This window comes from Dipodomys merriami, unplaced genomic scaffold (assembly GCF_024711535.1).
Source record: "Dipodomys merriami isolate MVZ:Mamm:240054 unplaced genomic scaffold, mDipMer1.0.p SCAF_45, whole genome shotgun sequence".
In the NCBI taxonomy this organism is placed as follows: Eukaryota; Metazoa; Chordata; class Mammalia; order Rodentia; family Heteromyidae; genus Dipodomys; species Dipodomys merriami.
Window position 1 is genome coordinate 3,720,101 of NW_027206013.1, and position 13,649 is coordinate 3,733,749.

Below are 13,649 nucleotides of genomic sequence, written 5' to 3' on the forward strand. Positions count from 1 at the left end.
CAATGTCAAGTGTTTAGCATCAGGTAGATAAATCAATTTTCTTGATAAACTAAACTCAAAGCTTCATTATAATCCATTCATTGATGTCTCCTAAGTTTCTCCCTCTAGTCCTTGCTTCCTCACTGAAGATAAGGACTCCAATTCATCTCACTGTCGTTTCCAGAAGGCCAGGGGAGTAGTGATTCTGTTAAACCAAGTCAGGTTATATCATTACTTTGCTAAAAACCCTTGAAGTTGATTTCTGACACTCAAGATAAAAATCAAGTCATTCCAACTGCCTACTGTTATTTCCCACTCGTCTCCTCTACCCACCTCACACTAATGACACTAATCTCCATAGTTTTTGTTTTGTTTTCTGAAACAGGGTCTCATTAGGTAGCCTAGGCTGGTTTTAAACTCTCAATCTTCTTTCCTCAAACCTTCCAAGTGCTGGGATTAAAGGCGTGAATCACCTATCCTTGCTACTTCTTGAACACAGGATCTTTATATTTATTGTGACTTCTAAAATGAATTCTCTTCACCCAGACACTTCTGTGGCTCGCTTTTCACACCCTTCTTCAATGAGGTCCTCAAATATATTAACTAACCTCAAGCTAATATTCACAATTTCAATCTCAGTTCCCTTGGATTTCTCACCTTTAAATTTTATCATCATTTATTATGTTATAAACTTAGATAATAACTTACATGTTTTTTGTGATTTTTTTTTTTGCCAGTCCTGAGGACTGAACTCAGGACCTGAGCACTGTCCTTAAGCTTCTTTTGCTCAAGGCTAGCAAATGCTAGCACTCTACAACTTGAGCCACAGTGCCACTTCTGTTTTTTTCTGTTTATGTGGTACTGAGGAATAGAACCCAGGGCTTTGTGTATGCTAGGCAAGCACTCTACCACTAAGCTACATTCTCAGCCCTCATTTTTTGTGGTTTTTGTTTTTAAATGTTGGTCCTGGGGCTTGAAATCAGGACCTGGGTACTATCCCTGAGCTTTTTTGCTCAAGTTTATCATACTACAAATTGAACCACAGCCCCACTCCAGCTTTTTGATGGTTAATTGGAGATAAAGTGTCTCATGTACTTTCTAGCCCTGGATGGCTTTGAACCATGATCTTCAGATCTCAGCCTCCTGACTAACTAGGATTACAGGTATGAACCATTATATATTAAAATAGAACAATGAAACCTGTTTGTGTGGAAATGTCAATGATCCTCCCCTTATAACTAATATAGCTAATAAAAATATTATATCAAGTTTTATGCACAGATATAGATAAATAATAATTGCCACCATGCATGGTGGCATATACCTGTAACCCCAACACTGGAGACTGAGAGGCAGGAGGATCACAAGTTCCAATCTGGGCTACAGAGTGAGCTCTAGGCCAGCCAGAACTACATGATAAAAAAAACCCTGTCTCAAAACAGTAACAAAAACCACCATCAAAATCTCAATGTCATTCTTTCCAGAAATAGAAGAACCAGTCCTGGCCAGCCACCAGTGGCTCAGACCTATAAATCCTAGCTATCTGAGGATTGTGGTTCAAAGCCAGCACAGGCAGAAAAGTCCACGAGACTCTTACCTCCAATTAACCACAAAAAGCCAGAAGTGGAGCTATGGCTTAAGTTCTACAATGCTATCCTCGAGTATAAAAGCTCAGGGGCAGCGCCCAGGCCCAGAGTTCAAGCCCCAGAACTGGCAAAAAAAAAAAAAATCCTAATATTCATATGGAAGCATAAAAGGCCCCAAGTAGCCACCCTGAGCAATAAAAGCAATGCTGGAGATAACACAATACCAGACTTTAACATGTACTACAGAACCATAATAACAAAAACAGCATGAACCTGGCACAAAAATAGACCAGAAGACTAAGGGAACAGATTTGAAGACCCAGAAATGACTCTATACAACTACAGCCATTTGATTTTTAACAAAAGAGCCCAAAATATATGTTACAGAAAAGATAGCCTTTTTAACAAATGATGCTGGGAATACTGGATTTCCACATGCAAAATACTGAAACAGGACCCCTATCTCTCACCCTGTGCTAATACCAACTCAAAGTGTATTAAGGATCTTAATGTAAGTGCTGAAAGTTTGAAACTACTACAGAAAAGAACTGGGAAAACACTAGAACTTACTGGCATAGACAGTAACTTCCTGAACAGAACTCCAGTAGCTCAGCAAATGGGAGTGAAGATTCACAAACGGGTCTGCTTCAAGCTAAAAAGATGGAGACAACAAAAGATGTAGACACTAAGGTGAAAAGATAACATACAGAAAGGGAGAAAATCTTTGTATATCTTGTCTGTATATCTGACAAGGGACTAATAAACAGAATATACAGGAGCTTAAACTAAACTCCTAAAGAATCAATAGCACAATAAGTAAGCAAATGAATTGAGCAGACATATCAAACAATAAACAAAGATTCCTCAGATAACTATAGACCCAGCCTACCATATCCAGCAATACCACTCTTGGGCATTTATCTGAAGGGATATATAATAGAGGCATCTACATACCATATTCACTGTAGCACTATTCACAATAGCCAAGCTATGGAAACAGCCTTAAACTGTTGAAGGGATTAAGAACTCTGTGTGTTGGGAGGGAGAGGGGGGAGAGGGTAATGGCTTAAATTCAGGGCCTGCGCACTGTCCCTCAGCTTCTCTGCTTAAGGGAGGCTGGTATTCTACCACCTGAACCACATACTTACTTCCAGCTTTTTGCTGGTAAGCTGGAGATGAGTCTTACGAACTTTTCTACCCAGGCTGACTTCGAACTTCTCAGATCTCAGCCTCTTGAGTAGTTCATATTGCAGGAATGAGCTACTGTCACCTGGATAAATTTCTTCTCTCTCTCTCTTTTTCTTCCTTCCTTGATACTCAGATCTCAGACTCATAGATAGCTAGGATTTCAGGTGTGAACCATCAACACTTGGTAATAATCAGTTTCTGACTAAATAATCAGAGTGAACTCTGAAAAGCAGTACGGAGGTTCTCAAAAGACTAAACATCAAGCTCCCCTACAATCCAGCAATCCTACTCCGGAACATTTACCCAAATGACCACAAACAAGGCCATAATAAAGCTACCAGCACAACTATGTTCAATGCAGCATTATTTACCATAACTAAGATATGGAACCAACCCGGATGCCCCTCAGTAGATGAAAGGATCAAGAAGAGGTGATATATATACACAATGGAATTCTATGCTGCCATCAGAAAGAATGACATCGCTCCGTTTGTAAGGAAATGGAAAGACTTGGAAAAAAAATCATATTAAGAGAAGTAAGCCAGACCCAAAAAAACACAGGCTCCATGGTTTCCTTCATTTGTAATAATTAGTATATGTGCTGGATAGTCTTAGCAGATGAGCAGAATAGCTCAATAGCTATGTACATATGACCATCTAAGACAATGCTAAGCGAAATAAACTCCAAGATATGGAAACAAGAGGTTTTGCTTTGTGCTGCTGTTTTTAATGTACTGTGAGAAGTTCTTTCTTTTTTCTTTCTTTTTCCCCCACTTTGGTTTATCCCCTGTTGTTACTGTATTTGATTTTGGTTCCCTGTATCTTGTATATATATTTATCTGATTTGGGGAAGGGAAGGAAAACAACAAAATGGTGAGACAAAGAACAAAGGGAGTACCAAACGCAACAGTGACACTCACAAGACAGTATGATGGAAATGAACTTTACAGCTTGCGGGAAGGAGCTGGTGGAGAGGAAAAATGGGAGAAAAACGAGGGGTGGGGGGGTAACAATGGTCAGTGAGAAATGGATTCATTACCTTATATATGTGTAGCTGTAACTCCTCTGTACATCATTTTGACAATAAAATTAAAATTTAAAAAATCAGGGTGAGGCTGGTAGAGGTAGAACACATATTTAGCATTGAAAGTTCCTAGGTTGACCCCCCTCCCAGCTCTGCAAAAATAATTTTAATTTTTTTTGTCAGTTGTGGGTCTTGAAGTCTGGGACTGGGCACTGTCCCTCAGCTCTTCAGCTCAAGGCTAATGCTCTATCACTTGAGGTCATAGCACCACTTCTGGTTTTCTGGTGGTTTATTGGAGATAAGAGTCTGATGGAGTTTCCTGCCTCGGCTGGCTTTGAACCACGATCCTCAGATCTCAGCCTCCTGAGTAGCTAGGATTACAGGCGTGAGCCACCGATGCCCAGCCGTTTATTTTTTAAAATAAATATTTATAATATTTTTTTCATACATAAGCTCAGGATGACAGAAAAGTATAAATTAAGATGATTACTAGACCGGAGTCTATAAAGGGAGCAACTTTTTTTTTGGGGGGGGGGGCCGGTCGTGGGGCCTGAACTCTGGGCCTGGGCGCTGTCCTTCAGCTCTTCAGCTCAAGGCTAGTGCTCTAACACTTGAGCCACAGCGCCACTTCCAGCTTTTTTCTTTTTGCTTATGTGGTGCTGAGGAATCGAACCCAGGGCCTCATGCATGCAAGGCAAGCGCTCTACCACTGAGCCACCTTTCCAGCCCCAAAGGGAGCAACTATTAAACCAACATTGTTCCTTGTCAAAAGGACATGAACATTTCTAGATACTGAGCTGAGAAGAAAATAAAGAATTTATACATTTCACCACCATTTGCGTTCTTGCCATTTCTTTGATAGCTAAGCTATCCTAGCTAAACTCTAGCCACATTCACCCCAACCCAGCTGTAGGGGCACCCTTGCTGCTCCTTCAGTCTCTGCCTGACACTCTTGCCCCAAGGTTAACACAAAGACATTCTATGTTCTTCAAGGCTATGTCTTCTCTGTGAGATTCTCCTTGACTATCCTATCTAAAATTATAATAAAACTACATCTCCAACTTGTACTTCCTGCAAATCTATTCTATCATCTTCTCTGATTCCATAATGTCACCTTCTATTTCACCAGAGAATTTACTTCTTTATTATGTTTACTATCATTCTTCCTCTACTGGACTGTTTTAATGCCTTCTCTTGGAGTAATTCCTGGTTTAAGGTATTTTTGTTTTCTTCTGTTTTTGTGTTTCCTATTTTGTTCACTGATCTCTCTCAACTTTCTAGAGCAGTGCTTGGAAAACAGTAATCACTCAAACACTCATTAAAGGAAAGATTATCTAAAAGAAATAAATTCAGTAGACCAGACATGGTAGCACACACCTGTAATTTCAGCAATCAGGAGACAAAGGCAGGAAGATCAAGAGTTCCAGACCCTGTCCAAAAAAATAAAGAGCCAGGTGTGGTATATTCATGTAATCCCAGCTACTTGGGAGGTAGAAATAGGAGGATTGAGCTTCATGGACCATCTCAGATAAAAGTTAGTGTGATCCTTCTAAAATATAAGCCAAGTGTGGTGGTATATGACTCAAATTCCAGCTATTCAGGAAGTAGGTTAGGAGGATTGTGCTCCAAGGCTGCCTAGGGAGAAACTCAAGATCCAATCCATAAAACAAACTAAAAGCAAAAGGACTAATTAGGGTATGGCTCAGTGGTAGAGCCACACAGAATATAAAACCCTGAGCTTAATTCCCAGCATCACAAAACACAACAGCAACCAAAAAAAAGGAAAAAAAAAAAAAGACATTCATCAAATAACATTAGAATGAGGGAAGGGGTAGGAAATGTTCAAACCTGAGAAACAGTATTTTCTTCAAGGTTGGGCAGCACTTTGGTGATACTGAAACTCAGAAATGGTGGGATTCTGAAGAATAGTCCTGCTCAGACATCATCAGGAAACCAAGAGTCCAGGGAAGCTTTCTCTCAGAACACTGTGCTTAGAGTCCTTCATGATCTTCCAGGCAGCAGAAAACCAGTCTTTTCACTTTTCCTTCCCTTCTTCCCAACAGCAGAAATCTGCAAAGGAGATATGGCAGTTCAACATAAAATGATCTGGTAGTTTCAAAGCCAAGTTCTTTCACTAAGTATGTGTGTTCAGAATGGATTTCAAAGTATTAGGTAAATGAGTGCCTTAAAGTATGGTTGCTGTGGAAGATTCTCTCTCTCTCTCTCTCTCTCTCTCTCTCTCTCTCTCTCTCTCTCTCACATACACACACACACACACACATACAAAATAAGGTCAGGCTCATGCTGGTGGCTAATGCCTATCTATATTCCACCGTACTCAGGAGGCTGACATCTAAAGATCACATTTCAAAGCCAGTCCAAGGCAGGAAAAGTCTTTGAGACCCTGTGAGACCAATTAACCATCAAAAAGCTAGAAGTGGAGCTGTGGCTCAAGTGTAAAGTGCCAGCCTCGAACAAAAAAGCAAAGAAAACCTCAGTTCAAGCCCCAGTACTGGCACAAAAAAATACCCCCCAAAACCAGATAAGGTCACTTAGTTAAACACTCAGAATCATGGTGAGGTCAGTGGGAACAATAGAACAAGAAGCTACCCCTACTATACAAGCTGCTCCTAGCCGGGTACCTGTGGCTCACACCTGTAATCCTAGCTACTTAGGAGGCTGAGATCTGAGGATGGTGGTTCAAAGGCAGCCCAGGCAGAAAAGTCTGTGAGATTCTCCAATAAACTATGCAGAAAAAGCTGGAAGTAGAGTGTGGCTCAAGTGGTAGAGGTTAGCCTTGAGCACAAACGAGTTTAAACACCAGGACCAGCCAAAAAAAAAAAAGGAAGCTGCTACTTCATCAAAGAGAAGAGGAGGAAAAACTGTCACAATTAAAATTTTCAGATCCTGGAAACTAAACCAAGGCTTGTAAAAACCAGAAAATTTTTTTGTGGTTCCTCAAAAACTTAAACATAAGCCAGGCGCTGGTGGCTTACTCTAGTAATCCTAGCTACTCAGGAGGCTGAGATCTGAGGATCACAGTTCAAAGCCTGGCTCAAAGTGGTAGACCACTAGCCTTGAGCAAAAGTGCTCAGGGACAGTACCCAGGTCTGAGTTCAAGCCCCATGACCACCACCACCAACAAAAATTAGACAATACACACACACACACACACACACACACACACACACACACTCCCCACACACAAATACTAAAGACTACTATATAACTTACTTATAGAGGCAAAAGTCCTCAATAAAATGCTAGCACACTAAATTCAATAATAAGCACAATACATCTCAATCAAGTTGGGATTTACCTAAAGAATGCAATGCTTGTTTATGAACAACTGAACAATCCATTCAAAATGCAAATTAAACCACTCAAAACCTCTCAGTCGAGCCAGATGCTGATGGTTCACACCTGTAATCCTAGTTACTCAGGAGGTTGAGCTATGAGGATCACAGTTCAAAGCCAGCCCAAGGAGCAAAGTCCGGAGACTCTTATCTCCAATTAATCTCCAGAAAAGCAGAAGTGGCGCTGTGGCTCAAAGTGCTAGAGTACTATAGCCTTGAGTGAAAAAGCTCAGGGTCCTGAGTTCAAGCCCCATGATTGACAAAACAAACAAACAAAAACTCCCAATCATTTCTCATCACACCAAAGAGTAACAGTTGGAGAACTGACAAGGTACCAGTGGCACCCAACTATAATCCTAGCTACTCAGGAGGCTGAGAGCCGAGGATCAAGGTTCAAAGCTAGCTTGGTAGGAAAGTCTGGAAGTGGAGCTATGGCTCAAGTGGTAGAGTGTCAGCCTTCAGTGAAAAAAGCTAAAGGACAGTGCTCAGATCCTGAGTTCAAGCCTCATCACTAGTACAAAAACAAAAAGACAGAGAACTTAAAATGGCCCACAGGATCTTTACTTTCATATTAGAAGACCACAGTCTAACATCTCTCCTATCTTGGCCTCTTGTCCAATCCTTCCCCTTAAGCATGCTCCACACATGCCTTTATGTTTAGTGTTACCTTTGCTAGACTAGTCTTCCCCACATATTCATAACCACATTATAAACAGCTAGCAACCTGCCTCTACTCCTACTTTATGTTTCTCTCATATTTATATAAACTCATCATCATCATTTGCTGACTAGTTTATTTTGTGTGTACAAGTACTTGGGCCTGGGTGCTGTCCTTTAGCTTTTTTGCTCAAGGTTGGTGCTTATCACTTGAGCAAACTCTTTTTGGGGGGTGTTTTGTTTTCAGCAGTACTGGGGTTTTGAACTCAGGGCCTTGCTCTACCAGTTGAGCCATGTCCCCAGGCCTTTTCAGTTTTAGTTTTTTGGTAGGGTCTTAACAGCCAAAAAATATGTGTAGGAGGGTGGGAATGTGACTTAGTGGTAGAGTACTTGCCTAGCATGCACAAAGCCCTAGGATCGATTCCTTAAGTACTACATAAACAGAAAAAGCTGGAAGTGGCACTGTGGCTCAAGTGATAAACTTTGAGAAAAGAAGCTCAGGGACAGTGCCAAGGCCCTAAGTTCAAGCACCAGGACTGGCAAACACAAACATACAAACACATACAAAGTGTAGTTCTTTTTCCTCTCGAAACCGCATTTCTAATCCAGTTCCTCCTCAATTTTATTCTAATATATTTTATAGTTGAACGTCTTATACCTCTATGAGCAACAAAGCCAAGTGAAAGCATGAAACTCGCTGGGCACCACCATGGCTCATGCGTATAATCCTTGCTACTCAGGAGATCTGAGGATTTCGGTTCAAAGCCAGCCCGGCTCAAAGCCAGGCCAGGCAGGAAAATCCGTGAGACTCTTTTTTTTTTTTTGTCGGTTGTGGGGCTTGAACTCTGGGCCTGAGCACTGTCCTTCAGCTCTTCAGCTCAAGGCGAGCGCTCTACCACTTGAGCTACAGCGCCACTTCCGGTTTTCTGGTGGTTTATTGGAGATAGGAGTCTCACGGTCTTTCCTGCCCGGGCTGGCTTTGAACCGCGATCCTCAGATCTCAGCCTCCTGAGTAGCCACCAGCGCCCGGCTTTCCGTGAGACTCTTATCTCCAATAAACCACCAGAAAACCAGAAGTGCGCTGTAGCTCAAGTGGTAGAATGCTAGCCTTGAGCTAAAGAGCTGAGGGACAGTGCCCAGGCCCAGACTTCAAGCTCCATGACCGACCGGGGGTGGGGGGGGCATGAGACTGTGAGTTTAAGCCCCTATAATGACCAAAAAAAAAAAAAAAAAAATCAGAAGAGAAACAGGCTCTGTTAGAGAGATGGAAATACTACAGGGAAGAGAGCAGGGGTTGGGCTAAGGAGGGTTAAGAATAAATATGGTTGAAGGTAGTTTGTCACAATGAAACACCCTTTGCACAACTAATGTATGTGAATAAAAAAAAACTTTAAAAATTAAACTGCATATTGCCATGATTGTTACTAAAATATGATTAATCAAGATAAAAATACACTGCAAATACTTATAAGCAATGACTAAATAAAAAAAGGTAAAAAAGTAGAAATGGCAATGGGTTTGGATGAAACAGATGGTGATTTAATTTAAAAATGTTATGAATAGCTGGGAACCACTGGCTTACAACTATAATCCTATCTACTCAGGAGACTGAGATGAGAGGATCAAAGTTCAAAGTCATCCTAGGGTAAAAAGTCAAAAGACTATGTCTCCAATTAACCAGCAAAAAGCAGGACTGGGAATGTAGGTAAGTAGAAGAGAACCAGAAAAAAGTCAAGACTGTGAGGCCCTGAGTTCAAGCCACAATACTAACATATACACACAAAAAAATGCTGAAAGTAATAGAGGGTGTAAATTAGACCATAGTACATCATATACATGTGTATATAAGCATTATAATGAAGTCCCTTTTTACAATTGATTTACACTATTACAAAATTATTCTCAAAAATTTGAAGAGAAGATGCTACAGAAATATAAACAAAAGATGATGTTTTAGCAAGGTTGGATAAATGGATATATGAAGAAAGTCACATTTCTAGATCAAAATCGTGAACCATCAGATTTGTTAATGGATTGGATTTAGATAACAAATAAGAAGTGATAAGTGGCGCTGTGGCTCAAGTGGTAGAACACTAGCCTTGAGATGAAGAGCTGAGGGACAGTGCCCAGGCCCAGAGTTCAGGTCCCCTGACCGGACCCAAAACAAAGTGACCGGACCCAAAACAAAAACAAAGAAAGAAATTTAAAAGAAAAAGGTGGGGGATGGGCAAGGTGTCACATCTATAATCCTAGCTACTCAGGAAGCTGAGATTTGAGAATTACAGTTCCAAAGTAGCCCAGACAGGAAAGCCTGTGTGATACTCTTATCTCCAATTAATCTCCAAAAAGCCAGAAATGGAACTGTGGCTCAAGTGAGGAAGCACTAGCCTGAGCAAAATGGCTCAGAGACAGTGCCAGGGCCTAAGTTTAAGCCTCAGGACTACACCAAAAAAATAAAAACAAAAAGAGAGATGATAGCATCAAGGAGTAGATTTATCAGTAGAGATTACAGCATTCTCTGTGGAAATCATCATGAAAGAAAGGTCAAAATAAAGAAGAGACTTGTTAGACTATATCTACATAACTAAGTGATCAAGTAGGGATTATTTCATTAGCAAGGATTCAAATACTTTACCCTGGTCACTAGAGTGGTAGAAAAATAAATGTGGTAGTCAGTCTTCAAGATGGCCTCGAATGAGCCAGGAGCCGGTGGGGTGGCTCACGCCTGTAATCCTAGCTACTCAGGAGGCTGAGATCTGAGGCCAGACCAGGCAGGAAAGTCCATGCGACTCTTATCTCCAATAAACCACTAGAAAAACTAGAAGTGGTGCTATGGCTCAAGGGGTAGAGTGCTCTCCTTGCGCTGAAGAGCACAGGGACAACTCCCAAGTCCAGAGTTCAAGCCCTACACAGACAGAAAAAAAAAAAAAGATGGCCTCGAATGAACTCCATCTCCTGGCATTCACACTATGGCACAGCCTTTACCCACAATATCCCAACTACGGGACTAAACCTGTCCAGTAGAAATGGAAATTGTTTCTAAAAGTCTAGTTCAACTTGGATTCAAGCTCACTTGAACAACTTACTCTGAATGACATGAATAGCCCCCAAGTTGAGTCCTACAGAATAAAAACTTAGGCTCTCTGCCAAGAACCAAGTGAGTGTGTTTAGAAGCAGAATATCCAACCCCAGTCAGAGACTGCCAATCCAGCCAAAAGCTTGATGGGCAACCTTACAAGAAAACTTGTGACAACACCAGCCAGGTAAGCCACTTTTGGGTTAAAGTCACAATCTGCTGGGCACAGAATTTACTTACAATCTTGCCTACTGGCATGGAATAAATTCAGATGACTTCCTTTGTCCACATGCAATTAGTCCATGAAATACTATTTTTAAGAAAAAGGCCACAGAAATGAAGAAACAAACCCGATTTTAACTAGTTTACATTTTCCCTACTGAACCTATTTCATGCATTAACTAAAATATTTGGTCATGTCTATTAATGTAATTCAGCCTCAAACTATGACAAAAAGAAGTTAGCTCACCAAGTGCCGGTAACTCATGTCTGTAATTCTATTCTTGGGCAAAAAAGTCTATGAGACTCCAATTAACTAAGATCCAGAAGTGAAGCTGTAGCTCAAGTGATAGAATGCCAGCCTCGAGTGAAAAAGCTAAGGATAGCACTTAGGCCCTGAGTTCAAGTCCCAGTAGTGGCATGCATACACATGCACACACACAAAGTCAGCTTTGCATTTCTATGGTGTTTATCTTTCTTTTCTCAAAAATCTCAGGTGAGAGGGAAGTGGCGCTGCAGCTCAAGTGGTAGAGCGCTCGCCTTGAGCTGAAGAGCTGAGGGACAGCGCCCAGGCCCAGAGTTCAAGCCCCACAACCGACAAAAAAAAAAAAAAAAAAAAAAAATCTCAGGTGAGAGAATATTGTACCACCACTTTCAACCTTTTTTTTTCACTTTCAACTTTAATGAAGCAATTTAAAGATAATTTAGGCAATTAATCGAATAGTTAGCCAGCATTTAGCATATACGTTCAGATTCCCTCAGGAACTTCTCAGCAATGTTTTAACTTGAAAGAACAAGAAACAAAGGCAGTCGGAGAAATCACATAACCTTGGAGTTTACTATGGAGACCTCTTTTACCTCAGGGATACAAAGAAACTCTGAAGAACTTGAGATATTCCAGGAGGTGAAGGTCACATCCTTGAGGTAGCTAGAGAGAAGGATCAGTATTCTTTACACATTCACAAGATGTTTTGGTTATTCTGAGGTACTAGGGCTTGAACCCAAGCTTTCCTATGCTAGGCAAATACTAGCCACTTAAGCTATATTCTCAACACTTTTCAGAATATAACCCCACTAATTTTTCCCAGGCTGGCCTCAAACTATGAATCATACCTCCACACTCCCCTTCCCCCACCATATCTGGGATTACTAGGCCCACCTAGAAGAGTGTGTAGCCCTTTGGCTACCTAACACTATTATTGGGATGTATACTAAGCATATTACAATCAGAAAAGATCATTAATTTCCTTTCCCTCCAAGTCCTTCTCTTCAATATACTCCACCCCAATAAAGAAAGGACCCCCAACTAAGTACTGCCCAAATCAAACATAGCTGTCTAAGGGGACTTCATCAGGGTTAAAGGGCTGCATTGGAATTTGAGGTCATCAGTAATAGTAATTTAAAAAAAAAAACCTTTTAATAAGGCTTTATGATATAGGAAAGAGGCTCTAAGTGAATTTTAAATTCTCGACTTTGGCTGTTCTGTTGTGAAGCAGGGTCTTGCGATGTAGCCCAAGCTGCCCTCAAACTCGAGATCCTCCTGCTTCAGCTTCCCCAGTGCTGAGGTACCAGGTGTGGCGAACCAAACAGGTTCCCCCACTAGAGAGCGGACAGGAGGGGCGGGGCCTAGGCCGTGCTACCCAGCCCGGGCAGCCCCTTCTCCGGGCCTCGGGCGCCGCGCGGGGGTGGGCGGGAGGAGACACCCCGCCAGGAAGGGGGAGATGACTGAGAGCTTGCCCGGCCGGAGTGGGGCGGTGCGGGACCTGTTGGGGGAACCGTCCCCAACCTTCCAAGCAGAAAGCGCACTTCCAGGACACGAGGTGCCCGAACCCGCGGGGCTGCGGCCCTGGAATCCAATCCCGCCCGGCTCCCCTCACGGAACGCTCAGGCTGCGTCACGGCCGGCCCCGTCCTTACCGCCGACAAGTCGGTGCCGCCAGAGACTAGAGAGCCCTGGAGGTTCTTCACCCGGAGAGCCTGTGGCGAAAGACCCCTCCTCAGTCTCCAGGCACTGCCGGCAATGGCACCGACGCCTTAGAAAGCGCGCCCAGGCAGGCCTGTGATTGGCTGCCAGGTGCGGAGGTCAGGCTCACGTATACAGGCGCTGCGATCTGATTGGTCGCGAAGCCCGTTGGGCGCACGCCCGCGCGCTCCGAGCTCCTTATATGAACCACTGCGCCGCGGGTCAGACTGAGAAAGGGGCGGGGCATTGGCTTACATCCCCGGGTTCATGAAAGGATTCTGACCCTTCAATATTCTAAAGCCAGGCCAGTTGTGTAGTGTGCATCTGCAGTTCCAGCCCTGGGGAGGCTGATGTAGGAGGACGCAGACTTCTGGGCTATATTGGAGACGCTGTCTTTAAATTGTAAAGCCATCCAGGGGGAGGGAACAGGCCAAAATGGGCTCTCAGTCCCTTGAGAGATACTTAGCCACCTGGAGTCTAGCTTTCATAATCCATCCGATGTGGTCCATTCTCCATATTAGCATTAGCTGACTGCCCGGTGCTCAAATAACTTGACCAACTAACTGAGCTTTTAACCACATCCTTTTGAGACGGAAGCCAAT

At 42.5% G+C, this 13,649-nt stretch overlaps 1 protein-coding gene across 10 annotated transcripts in view; it reads right to left on the reverse strand.

Annotated features, from left to right (window-relative positions):
* The window catches only part of Znf280b (zinc finger protein 280B), an 81,743-nt gene extending 68,643 nt beyond the window's left edge, over positions 1–13,100 (reverse strand). For 4 of the 10 annotated variants that reach the window (XR_011366451.1, XM_069994389.1, XM_069994388.1 and 1 more), the window contains exons 1-3: positions 13,002–13,100; positions 5,626–5,847; positions 2,136–2,217 (exon numbers count right to left, since the gene is read on the reverse strand). The gene's annotated coding sequence lies outside the window, so the exon portion shown is untranslated. Of the gene's footprint in view, positions 1–125; positions 185–2,135; positions 2,218–3,792; positions 3,819–5,625; positions 5,848–13,001 lie in introns of those variants that run through there. The other 6 variants (XM_069994395.1, XM_069994393.1, XM_069994390.1 and 3 more) reach the window with 3 other exon arrangements.
* Positions 13,101–13,649: the final 549 nt, after the last annotated feature.